This window comes from Vigna unguiculata, chromosome 11 (genome assembly GCF_037176805.1).
Source record: "Vigna unguiculata cultivar grain cowpea cultivar isolate G323 ecotype 2 chromosome 11, ASM3717680v1, whole genome shotgun sequence".
Taxonomy (NCBI): domain Eukaryota; kingdom Viridiplantae; phylum Streptophyta; class Magnoliopsida; order Fabales; family Fabaceae; genus Vigna; species Vigna unguiculata.
The window spans coordinates 37,673,490-37,687,083 of NC_140802.1; the positions used below are offsets into that span (position 1 = coordinate 37,673,490).

Consider the following 13,594-nt stretch of genomic DNA (forward strand, 5'->3'; position numbering starts at 1 on the left):
AATTTTGGGCTAATGATCTTGCCAATTCAAACCAGCCTAGTCTCTTTTTAGAATCTCATTCTCTGTTTAATAGAACTAGCACAAGTTTCACTCAATAATGTAAAAAATATTGAAAAAATGCGTCTTAATGAATATTTTAAGGGCACTAATTAAAGAATTAATAAATATTGAACTTAGAATCATACTTAAAAGTCCTAACAGATCAAAATCACAAATATTTCATATCATACTTTGTGCCTACTTCCAGTGTCGTGCACACTATTTGCTGTTGCAGCATTGCTTATAACAATACAACTAATGCTACCACAAATGTTACAAAGACTACAAAAATCTTGATGTTGTGGCACAATCTTGGCATAACCCAACCATCCAAGGGAAATTCAAGGTACGGGAAACAGAAAATTTACGTTGGGAAAAAAGAACACTTAGCAGACTGATATTTTAGCAGGAAAAGAAACAAGACAACATCTAACGCAAAATGGACACCCAAGAAACAAGTAATGTCATCAAGAATGATTCATGACATCTTACATTTAACAGAATGAACAATTTTCCACCATGTTAATTTCACAACAGCTAATCTCCAGGTACTATAGTGTGAAGATTCATTCATCTAAGCTAATCTCCACTACTATGAAGGGCCAAGTAAGAGTGTACAAAACTAACACCAATGAAAGATGGGGTGAACTGGAACCAGATTCACCCTACACTACCTCATGTTTAACACTTAAGGATAAGGAGAGGCCTTCCATGTCATCATCCTTAGCTGTGTCTCCCTCAGAGCTGTTTGGAAATATCATACATTCAGAACTCTCTGATATCATCAATGCAGAACCACATTGACTATCAGCTTGGGAATTTCTTTTTGATTCCTGAGATAAAGCTGAAACTTCAAGGTTGGGAAAGTTAAGACGTGCAACAGAACCATACATTGCCTTAGCTGCTTCATCATAAGCCAGAGCAGCACTAATGGCAGTGGGAAAAGTACCCAACCAGAGCCTATTCCCTCTGTTTGGCTCCCGGATTTCAGCAACCCATTTTCCCCAAGTTCTTTGCCTAACTCCTCTGTAGTTACAGAGTGTGTTCTCAGGCCCTCCTTTACCTTTCATACACCCTTTCTTTGATCCTTTGGCAGGAACTTTCCTAACTGGTTTCTCAGCCTCATTGCTAGATTCAACCCAAGCATTGTACTCTTTCCATCTCGCCAGTGTATCGGCCAGAGACTTGGATCCATCCCCTCTATTCTGGTTTTTCACTAACATCAGTATGAAAGTCGCACTCCTTATCAGGAGAAATGCTGAAACAGCACTTCAATCACACACACCTTGCATAATTAGAAACAAGACCAAATGTTTATACATGTAATATACTATATTCATCTGAAAAGAGAACAACAGATAAACAAGTTCAATTTTCATGCTCTATCCATGTAAGGATTTTTACCCTAATCATAATCCCTCCTAGTTATCACTTTTTAAAATGGTAAGCACAAAAGTTAACGAATTGACCATACATGTTGAACTATTTGTGAATAACTTGCAAATGAATAGCACTACAAAAACCATCTGCACTGACACCACACCATAATTAGATTCTAAATAGATAGCTGAAATTGTTATTCTTGATATGGTGATTAATAAGAAGCATAAACATTCCAAAGTCCTTTCCATATCAATGTTTAATCAACTCTCACATGTTTCACCAATGCAATTGACAATTATTAATTTCATTTGTCCTAAAAGTTAAAGAAACATGACATTCACGGATAAAAAGAAACAAGGCATGTGATGGAAACCACTGTTAATGAATGTAGTTTGAAGGTCAACAGTTGAAACAAGTGACATTGACTTACCCAGAAAACAAAAATTAGCCTCTTTTATGAAAGATTGACCTCAGTGGCAACCAAAATCTCCGTAGCCTGAATCAAAATAAGAGTCACCCAGATGACATTTGTGGAAGCAAATTCTGATTACGCGTTCAATTTAGAAACTTTGCGATGCCCAGTTGGTGTTTGGTATATGAAGAGGAAACAATTACAACAAGCGTCAATCATGGCATGATTCAATTGGAGCAATCCGAAGTAGGGTTCAGCTGTCGCCGACTTCACTAGGATTCTACAGGCGATACAAACAATAACATCACAACCTCTGTACAGCATCAACTACTTTTATATGAACACTTTCATTTTGGGTCTTTCTTACACTACATTTTTTTGGGTCTTTCTTTTTCTACCACTATATTATATAATATAACATTTACCATATTTACATTTTATATATTTTTTTTGGGGTGAAATAACATATAACACATCCATAAATGATCTATTTTTTTTTTATATTGTTAAGAAATATACACACTATTAATAACTTTAAAATAGTTTTCATAAAAATCAATAAAGGTATACTATATGATTATTTTTATAATTAAATAATAAGATTAAAAATACAAAAATTATAATAAAGAATATTAAAAGGAAAAATTAACCTTGTGTGTTCAAAATTCTTAAAATAACTCTCACATGAAAGTTTATTCAAATATTAAATTTTGACTGGACCATGTACTTCAAGAATTTTACTAACAACATAAAAGCTTATATTTATCTAACCATATATAGTTATTATGTATAATAAGGTGGTTTATTTTTATAATGAAATTTTTTAGTTAAAATATATTGATAGTTGACTATGATTTTGAAAGTTATATTTTGATATTTAATTTTAACAAGTTGATACTGTAAAATGAAAAATCAACAAAATTTATTAAAAAAAAAATCTTATAACTGTTACTTGAAAGTCATGTAATTTATTTCTAATTGTTTCATAATAAAAAATAACGTCTTAATTTTAAGTTACATTTTTTCATAGCATAATATCCTTATTTAGTAAATATGTTACCTCTACTTATTCACTATTAGAATCTAGTATACATTTTGGTAATGTAATTTTGGTCTTTATTCTAATTTCAGATTTAATATTTGGTGAAATTGTTAAAATGTGACTTTGTTCCACTCTCATTTAATCCGTGTTAACGTTATACTCTTATGACTAAAATATTAATAAATATTGGGTTAAATATGTTTTTTGGTCCCTTAAGTTTCAGTGAAATTTGGAATTAGTCCCTCTTCGAAATTTTTGACCAATTTAGTCCTTCATCTTTACAAATGCGTGAATTTAGTCCTTCTAACCCAATTTTATTAAGTTTATTTGACATTTCAAGAGTGTTTTTTTTATAATATTTGAGTTAACATTGAAGTGAAAATGTGTGAAACGGTGTAAACAATTCAAATACTATAATGAAATGCGCTTGAAACGTCAGATAAACTTAACAAAATTTTGGTTAAAAGGACTAAATCCACGTATTTTTTTAAGATGAATGGCTAAATTGGTCATAAGTTTTGAAGAATGACTAATTCCAAATTTAACTGAAACTTAAGGGACCAAAAATATATTTAACCCATAAATATTAATGTATTTGGATAAGAAAATCAAATCAATTATTTTCATAGAAAAAATCAAATATTTTATGCAAAATATTAACTTGGATAACTTTTTTTTAAGAAAAATAAAATTATAAAATTTATTGTAATGATTTAATTATTTAGAATCATAAAATTTTAAATTGTATAAAAGAAAATAAGAAGATAACATTTTTCAAAAGTGAGAAGCATTCCTTTACAGCAAATTTAGTTGACTTTTTTTTTTATTTGTCACACATTTAACAGGATAATATTTTTCTTCCATAAAGAAGTTGTTTTTGAAATTTAAAAAAGAACTTCTTATATAAGAGGTATCGAAACTATTTTACACAAAAATCAACAAAAACTTAAAAAACATCTTACCGTCCAAAGAAACATATATAAACAATTTATCAACAAGATTAGTATACATTGATGTTATATGAAACTAAGCATCCCTTAACAAAGAATTTGTATTATTTCTATTTTACTTCGTAATATGAATAACTATTTTATTATATTTTTTAAAAAAAATTGCATTTTAACCATTGACTCAATGATAAGTGAACGAATACTTATTCAAATTCTGTTATATTCTCATTTCAATGCATCAATTTCTTTCCTATTTTGATATATTTTATTTTATGTTCAACCACTACTTATTTTGTTCTAAACAAAAGTTTCACTTGTGAAATTAAATAATCAAGTTCTTCAATAATTTATTTCAACAAATGCTTAAATTTCAATTCTGGCTAGGATTTTGGTTATGTTGATTGTTGTTTTGTCACTCTCTTTGTTTCAAAACCTCTCTCCAATATGGTATCTGATGAATCTAAAAGGTAACACTAACAAGATTTACATACAACATGGACGTGACAACCAAAGATGATAAATGATTGGTCAAAACTGAGATCTATCTATAACCTTCAAGTTGACCAACATATTAACTTCCTATATGTTGGAGACTGTTTTTTTCATATTAGAATTTTCAGAAGGTACACAGACTTAAGTTTGAAATTCTTTTATCATCGTATTACTTGTTAATCCACCATTACAGCTTTTCAAGTGAAATTGGCACCTTACCAAGCAAGAGGAAGCCATATGGCGACTTATGTCTACTCTCTTGATTCATTACCATATATACTCTGCTTATATTGTCATGTATAACGCAATGTAGGACTTGCCATCAGATTTTTGCGAGTTATATTCATAGGCATTATTTCAGAAATGTAGTCCTTCCTTGCGATTAAGGATCACAAATAAATTTGTTTTTGTGAATATTGTCTGAATCTGTCTCCGTTTAGACGAAAATTTTTCATATTGAATGGGTATGGATACAGGTATGAAGAATCCCAGACTTTTATAATTGAGTATAGGGATGAGTATGAGAATATAGGGATGACAAATAAACCCGTTTTCATGGGTATTGTTTGTCCCCGTTTTAACAGAGAATCCCCACATTGACTGGGTATGAGTATGGGTATAAGAAATTTTTAACTTTTTCAACTGGGTATATGGGGATGTACATATTAGTCTCGTCCCCGTCCTCGTTTCCATAACCCGCCAAAATACTCGTCCCCACCATATCCCATCCCTGTTTAAATGATTAGTCAATTAAGTAAACTTATATATATATATATATATATATATATATATATATATATATACACACACACACACATTACTACACACTTTATATTTTTTATTTTTAATAATTGTTTGGTTTGTCATGAAATTCATTAGCATCTGCAATATATTTTTCATCTTATTATAACTTTTATGCATCTATGTTCAGATGATGTATGTCAATTATATATTTTTGGGTTAGATATGTTGTTGGTCCCTTAAGTTTCACTGAAATTTGGAATTAGTCTCTTTTCAAAACTTTTGACCAATTTAGTTCTTCATCTTTAAAAATAAGTGAATTTAGTCATTTTAACCAATTTTTGTTAAGTTTATCTGACGTTTCAAGTGCATTTCATGATAGTATTTGAATTCTTTACACCGTTTGACACATTTTTACTTCAATGTTAACTCAATATTATCATAAAATGCGTTTAAAATGTCAAATAAAGTTAACAAAATTTGGTAAGAAGGACTAAATCCACGCATTTCTAAAGATGAAGGACTAAATTGGTATAAAGTTTTGAAGATGGACTAATTTCAAACTTCACTTAAACTTGAGGGACCAAAAACATATTTAACCCTATATTTTTTGACTAACATTTTGAATATTTCTATTCTTTTTTAATATTTTTATTTATTGTATATGTGTTTAATATCATAAACCTTTCATTTACTGGGTAATATAAACAATTTATGTTTTTTATTCTATTATTATTAATTTTTGTTTCATTTATAGAACTCTTTTGTTTCACTAAAACAATTTTCGTTAATTCTCAATATTGATATTTAAAAAGTTTTCTTAGGTTTCTAAGATATTTTTCATCTTATCGTACATTTATTTATACATTTATTTTCCTTTGTGCAATTTCGTTTGATAGTCTCTCAAATTGTTTCTAAGACACACATTTGATAATTTTTTAATTTTTTTATTTGTTTTTTATTTTTATCATGTATAATACTATTTTAATATATCTTATATAATTATTTTTTATTTCTAACTCATTATCAATCAAATCATACTATAATTTTGTGACTATAATTATATAAATAATTTTTATTTACTATAATATAAAAATTTAATGTAATTGCCATCAATGTTTTTTTATTATCATCCAACATATATTGAAGTTCAAGATACAAGAACTACATTAAAATGTTATTATTAGTTGTTTAATATTTGTTCTTTGCGTTATTTTGATCAAGTGATGCATTATAACTTTTATTAGTGTATTAAAAAAAAGATTCATTATAATTTAAAAAATTAAAGTAAATAGACATTTAAAATATATTTTAATTTGAATATTTGTTTTCTTTTTTTATTTTTTTAAAAATATTTTTAAATTTTATCTACTACGTTCCATTAATGTTTGTAAATTTAATAAATATTTTAGTTCTCATGAAATTTTATTTGGTATTCTAATTTGAAATTTATACGATTATAATTTCTTTTTAAATATTTGATATTAAAGAAACAACCATCGTTTTAATATTGAATATTTGATAATATTATGTTTCCTTTATCATAATTTTTCTATTATTTTATAAAAATTAATTAATACTAAAACAGTAAGAAAACGACGGGGTATGGGTATGCATGAGAATATACTTGTTACCTATGGATATGAGGATAAAAATGAATTTTTTCTATAAAGATAAATATAAGATACTGAAACTCGTTCCTGATCCGCCTTATTGTCATCTTTAATTCTGGTATTCGATCAAGGATTACCATCGAAAAAGGATTACCAATGAAAAATGTAAAGTATTAATCAGAAATTCTTCAGAAAAATCCACAAAGGTTGGTCAAGGATCGAAAAAGTTTTGCTTTGATAATGGCTTCAAAGGAGGAGATAATCTTTTATTCTAAATTGAGAGTCAAAGAAGAGAAGTGCAAATTAAAGCTTTTGTTTATGAATAAACCTGCATTATTTTTTCCTCCATGTTCTTTATCTCACTTTAGAATCTTACTACTATTATAAACTTTGTTTAATTCACAACTTCATCCAAAAATCTGTTTTATTCCTCTATAATTTACCTGTGTTATTTTTGTTTTTTTCATATCATATCATATATATTCATTTTATATTTAAAACCAATAATAAAAGAAGTTCATATTTAATTATCCTTGCATTGACACGGGTAGTAAGACCAGTTCACTAAACAGGAGTATATGTGAAAATTCCAAATAATTATATTAATTCTTTCAACTATTAGAGGACGACACATTGTACTCATTTTGATTTAGAGTTGCATTAAATGATGTAAAAACAATAAAATATTAAATAGTGAGATAAAAACAATAAGATATTAAATAATCACGTTCAATAAATCATTTATATTTATATTTTTATTACATTAGGCGGTATCCAATCTATATAACTAAGTGAGCTTCTTGTCATGATTACCTTCATATCAACTAATTATTTCAATTTAAAAAAATTATATTATCCAAAACTACATTTATATATTAAGAGATAATTATTATTTACGAGTTAATAAAATTAAGCTACGAGATACACACTACTAAAAAAATTCATATTTTTTATTAATTTTGTTTTAAATTTTTTTTTATAAGATATACTCATGTGGAGATTCTCCATCAAAACGGGGATGAGTTCGAACAATACCCACGTGGACGGATTTATTTTATTTGTCATCTCTAGTTAAATTTATCTTTTTAATCTCATGAATCTTTATATATTCATTTTTTTATGAATATAAAAAATGTATTGTGTTTTTTCATAACTGGTTTTTAGTTGTGACTTAATTATTACAAATTTTTTTTTAGTAATTGCTTCTTTTAATTTTTGATTTGACTATGATAAATTATTTTTTAATCTTAAACTTAAAAATATAGATATACTGATGAAAAATAAAAAAATAAATTTATGTTTTAAAAGAATATATTCAACTCCTTTACATATTAAGAAATATGATAATAAGAATAATCTAATTTTTCAATCATTAGAGGAACTCTTTGTTAATGTTGAGGGTCATGGCCCCCATTTTTTTTGAACTTTTTTTAAATTATATGTATATATTTTTGATTTTTTTTTAAATTATATATATTTTTAAAATTTTAAATTGTTTTTAAATTATGGGTACTATATTTTAGAAATTAATGAAAATTAAATTGTGTGGCTTTTTATTTCTTTTATAAAATACAACCTTAAATGTTAATAAAGTTGGTAGTTTTTTTAGTCTTAATTTGGTTCCGATTTTTGAAAGAAATAATATAATTTGTTCCTTTTTGTTAAATTTCTTAAAACGGTAAAAAAAATCATCAAAATTGACATCAGGATTATGTTAATTGTACCAATAAAGTAAATTATCCTTACTAACTATTTCAATTTTAATGAAAAATCTTTGATCATTTTTCAAGAAATTTAACAAAAATGACCAAAATTGAGACAAAAAAAAGAGCTAGACAACCAACTTAACATTTTTGGACAAAAACATATACTAAAAAAGGACATTTTTTATTTATTTCTCATTGCCTTTTTAGTTTTTCACAAATTGTACTTGTCTCTCACCCTCATATATTTTTTTTTTTGAAGAAAAAATAAAATTAAACACCAACTCATCATTTTTCTTTCATTTCACGTGTGTTCTCTTTCTTTCTTCAAGATAAAAGGGAAGTAACTTTCTATTGTCTGACTTGATAATAAAATATTATTTTAATAGTTATTAACATAATTTTTTATCTTAAGGAGTCTTTTGTAGATTGATTTTTTATGAATATATAAGAAAAAACAATGTATTATGTATTAAGATTCATTTGTATGAATATATAAGAAAAAATAATATATTATGTATTTTTTCATAACCGATTTTTAACGATTTTTAATTGTGACTTGACTATAATATTTTTTTTTAATAATTATATCTTTCAATTCTTTATTATTTAGATTATGATAAATTATTTTTTAATATTATTTTAAAAAAATATATTGATAAAAAATAAATTAATAAATTAATTATGTTAAAAATGATAACACGGAAACTATTTGTAAAAATAAAAGCAAGATAGATTAATGATATAGTGTAATGATTACTGTTAGAAATATTTTAATATAATTTAAAAAATAAAATAATTAAAATAGAAATTCTTACTGTTACTTAAGTTTTTATAGACCTTTAATTTATGGGTTAATGGTTTTTATGGCTAACGGTTATATTCTTATTACTATTTACTCCTTTGTCTCCATTTACTACCTGTAAATACCACCTAGGTGCATGGGGAAGAAAACAACAGCAACAACAAAGACAACAAATACTAGAGTTCTCTCAAAAGTTTTCTTCTTTCCTATATTATCTTTAAGACAGTGGTGTTCATAAGGTGCGGAGATCCTTCGCTGCACTCGATCGATCTGACGGGTTGGTGTATCTTGGGAGAGAAACACATATGATTGGAAACACATATGATTGTGTATTTAGCCTTGTGCAGTAGGGACGTTTTCTCTCTAAGGATAGCGCTATGCGTGCCTCAACCCAAGATATTTTTACTCCTTACCTCATTTATTTTTATGTATTATTTATTATTATTATAATAATTTTATTATTAATAGTATTATATTCCTGTTTAATATTCATTGATTCATGTACATGTCAGTATTATTATTGCTCTAATTATTATTATAATGTTTTTATTATTATTAATATTATTTGAGTAATCATTTTCTAACATTCTTAGAGAGAAAATCTATTGTTATTTATATTTTTTATTACTCATCTACTTTCGTTTCTATAGTTAAAAATAATATAGAGCTCAAGACTGAAAACACGTTTTATGAACTAATGTGTTTATTATGGTTATAATTAAATCATCCTCAACTAAGCCTAAAAGTTTATGTGTATAATTGTTCTACTCCTATTGGTAACAATAAATGAAATTATGGATAAATAAAATTTATGCTCATTGAATAATTTTTTTTGATGTCTATAGCTCATGCTTATGTTGTTATATTAATTTATGCTTTGATATGGTAAATGTTATTCTACAAGTTCTAGCTTGCCTAACATTATATTAGTGAAATTTTATATCTTGCTTACCATATTTTGAACACAAAAGATTGTAATAAAACTTGTTATGAGTTATGAAAGAAAAGAGAACCACATTTAAAATATTTCAAAGTGTGGGGGTGTCTTGTAAAGGTTAATATACCTTTTAATAAAAAAAAATCTTTGGTTATTTATATTTATAAATATCTAGAGATGTTTCCTTCAAGTGATAAATTATCTAAATTTGTTTGTGATACCTTGGAAACTATTTTTGCCATCTAGTGTTGTAAGGCCCTATTCTTTTTTGCCTTTAACTTATAGGGCTGCCCCAAATCTAATGGGCCTAAGAGTTGGCCCAAAGGATAAATCTGATCCTAGTCTGCCCTAATGCGTACGCTTTCACTCTTTTAGAAACCAGCTGTCATCCCCTTGCTCTCACAGGATGCTCTGCTAGGGTTTCTCCCCAAGCCTTCTCGAACTAGCTCGGAACCAGTTCCTACTCCACGTAAGTGCTCCTTTCTTGATCGTATGAGTTCCATTGTTGTTCCTTTGTATTTCACAGTTAGGGTTTCGTGTTAATCCGTCCCTTTGTCCCGTGTACCTTCTGTTTTCAGCTCATTTGTGCGTTCCTAGGGCGGCAATGCTCGCGGTTGTGCTGTCAAGGTTCTGTTAACCCTTTTTCCAGGTATGAGAAGTTAGGGTTCGAGTCTAAGTTGTGTTTTATGCCTGTTCTTGAGCTTGTGAATCGTTTGTATGGAATAATCGTTGTCCTCGGATTGTGAGATGCTTTGTGTGATTGGCTGGATTGAATGATGCATCTGTTGCAGGTGAGGCTATGACGAGAACTGATAAACTCGCCCAGGCGAGTCGGACTCGCCCAAGCCTTTTTCGCCAAGGGTCGCCCAGGCGGCCAACTCTTTAATTTTGAGCAAGCGAACAACTCGCCCAGGCGAGAGGGGTCTCGCCTAAGCGAGATCCCGCATTGTTTTCCTGTTCTTGTTTTGAGCCCTCGCCTAGGCGGAGGGGGACTCGCCTGAGCAAGACCCTTCAGCCTGAGCGAGGTGCTGAGCGAGACAGTGCTGTGTTTGGATGTTTGTTCATTCCTGGATTATTGGTTTTGGTTTGGGTATGAATGTTATGATGAGGGACATGTATATAATGGAGTATGATGCATACGTAGCATGATTCATGAATTATAAATGATGGATTTGGTATGAGTATTGGCATGTGAACTAAATGAAATGGGTATTATTAAAGTGACATGATAATGAGATGAGATGAAAATCCTTTATGCATGGATGGTTTATGATGAGTTGAAATGGGTTGGGCCTGAAACATGAAAGGCTTTGGCTTTAAAGGTTGGTACGATTAATGTATATCTATGCATGGTGAATATTCTTTGGCTGTGTGAATATGGTTGATCTGTGTCAGTGCATAATTCTTTGGAGTCTCTAGGTGAGACTTTCAGGGTCGCGCTTCAGTGGTCGGGACGTAATTCCATGACCCCTGTTAGTGGGTGTCCATGGTGGTGCCCCATCTGTATAACTAGGTAAGGATTCAAGGTAAGGTTGCATCCTGACGCTCTAAGGGGTCAGTTAGTCTCACCTAGAGCGGATTGACTCCTGTGGTGAGAGTAGCAGGAGGCCTGAAATTCATTAAGGGCTAACCTTGTGGTGAGGGAAATTGATTCATTGTATTACTTGTAACACATAGCTCGGGGTTGAGCAGCTCGGGGGTGAGCAGAGGTATCTACCACAAGTGCAAGCATCCGCTGAATCCGACCAAGTTATACGTATCCGGATGAGTCGAGTCGAGTCGTAGTGTATTGATTGAAAAGTCATAACATGCTTGGTTGTTGTATGGATATTGGATGGTGAAATTATGTTTGACTGTATGATGAAAATGTTGTTGGCTCAAGCTTACCCTGTTTATTGTATGGTTGTCTTGTATGTGGCTCTTCTTTCTTGCGATGATCATCAATGTAATTGATGGGAGCAGATGGGCGAGGTTTTCGTGGTCAGCAAGGAAATGGAGATTCCGCTGCTTAGCCATCGGGGTTGGATTTTTTTATTCTTTTCATGGTTTTCATTAGGGCTATGGCCCATGTATTGTTTTACGCTTTGCTACTCTATTCCCTTTTGTTAGACTTGTATCTGGTTTCTTGTTGGTATCGTGGTGTGCCCAGGTTGTAGGGGTTGTGTTAAGGACCCCAGGACTGCGCTACAATACTATTATTGTGTGACGTTTCCTTTATTTTCGCTTAATAATTAAATGGGACGTTACAAGTGTAATATTATTTGTATTTCTTCTAGTTATGGCAATATGCCCAATTTCTTGAGATGATCGAAGGTTAATGTAAATTGGATATTGATTTTGGTGGCACAAAATCACCTATTGGTTATGGTTATGTTTTAACCTTGGATGAAAATGCCCTATCATGGAAACATGTTAAAAAGTTGTTGTTCTATCATGATCTATTATGCAAGCATAAATTATTCTTTCTTCCGATGCATCCTGACAATCAAATTATTATATTTAAAGTTTTTAGTAAAAATATCAATGAAATTGAAAAATTGACATATGAGAATGAGAGACAAATATATTAGAAACTTAATTACTCATGATATTATCTCTCTTGACTTTGTCAGGTTAGAAAGAAATGTTGCAGATCTGCTTATCAATGGGTTGATGCATCAACAACAAATATTTGAGTCGTCGAGGGGAATGAGATTATAGCCCATAAATTAGTTGCAACAATGGACACCCATCTCCACATGAATGGCGATCCCATTGAATGGAGTTCAATGGGTAACAACGAAGTTGTTGTTGACTAAAGTACACCAAATAGTTTGATTAAATTTTATGTCTCATTCCTATGGCGAGGTGTACTATAAATTGTGACAATAATAAGGTTGAGGTATGTACATTGTTATGCTTATTTTATAAAATACCTCTTAATAAACCTAATGGTTGAGGTATGTGCATTATTTTATAAAATACCTCTTAATAAACCCAATGACAATTAATTGTAAGGGTGTGAGTCACAAACCACCCTTTGAGGGTTTACCTAGTGAGTGTGATGGTGGGGCCGCTATTGTGAGACATGGGCAAGTCTCTAAGTGACACTCATGAAACAAGATACATGCACAAGGCCGTAACGTGCACCCACTGATTAGAACCTATAATGAACACCGATATTGTATGTGTTATTTACTAAAACCTGGTCACATGGGATGTAATTCAAGACAATCAAGTCTCTGCATTTTCTCGGGTGGAAGTTTATAAGCACTAGGTGTAAGGATTAGACCCGAAAGGTTCCTTACACTGAACTACAATATTTTGTTTAAAAAGATAATATATTTTTTGTTTTTTATGGCTAACGGCTATATTCTTATTATTATTTACTCCTTTGTCTCCTTTTACTACCTATAAATATCACCTAGGTGCATGGGGAAGAAAACAACAGCAACCACAAAGACAACAAATACTAGAGTTCTCTCAAAAGTGTTCTTC

General features: G+C 29.8%; 1 pseudogene across 1 annotated transcript; it reads right to left on the bottom strand.

The window, feature by feature from the left end:
- Positions 1–402: 402 nt before the first annotated feature.
- LOC114168453 (putative dehydration-responsive element-binding protein 2H pseudogene) lies at positions 403–2,198 on the bottom strand (annotated as a pseudogene). Its single transcript, XR_014986278.1, has 2 exons — positions 1,853–2,198; positions 403–1,324 (listed from the first exon to the last, which is right to left on the bottom strand). The product of XR_014986278.1 is annotated as a putative dehydration-responsive element-binding protein 2H pseudogene (transcript).
- Positions 2,199–13,594: the final 11,396 nt, after the last annotated feature.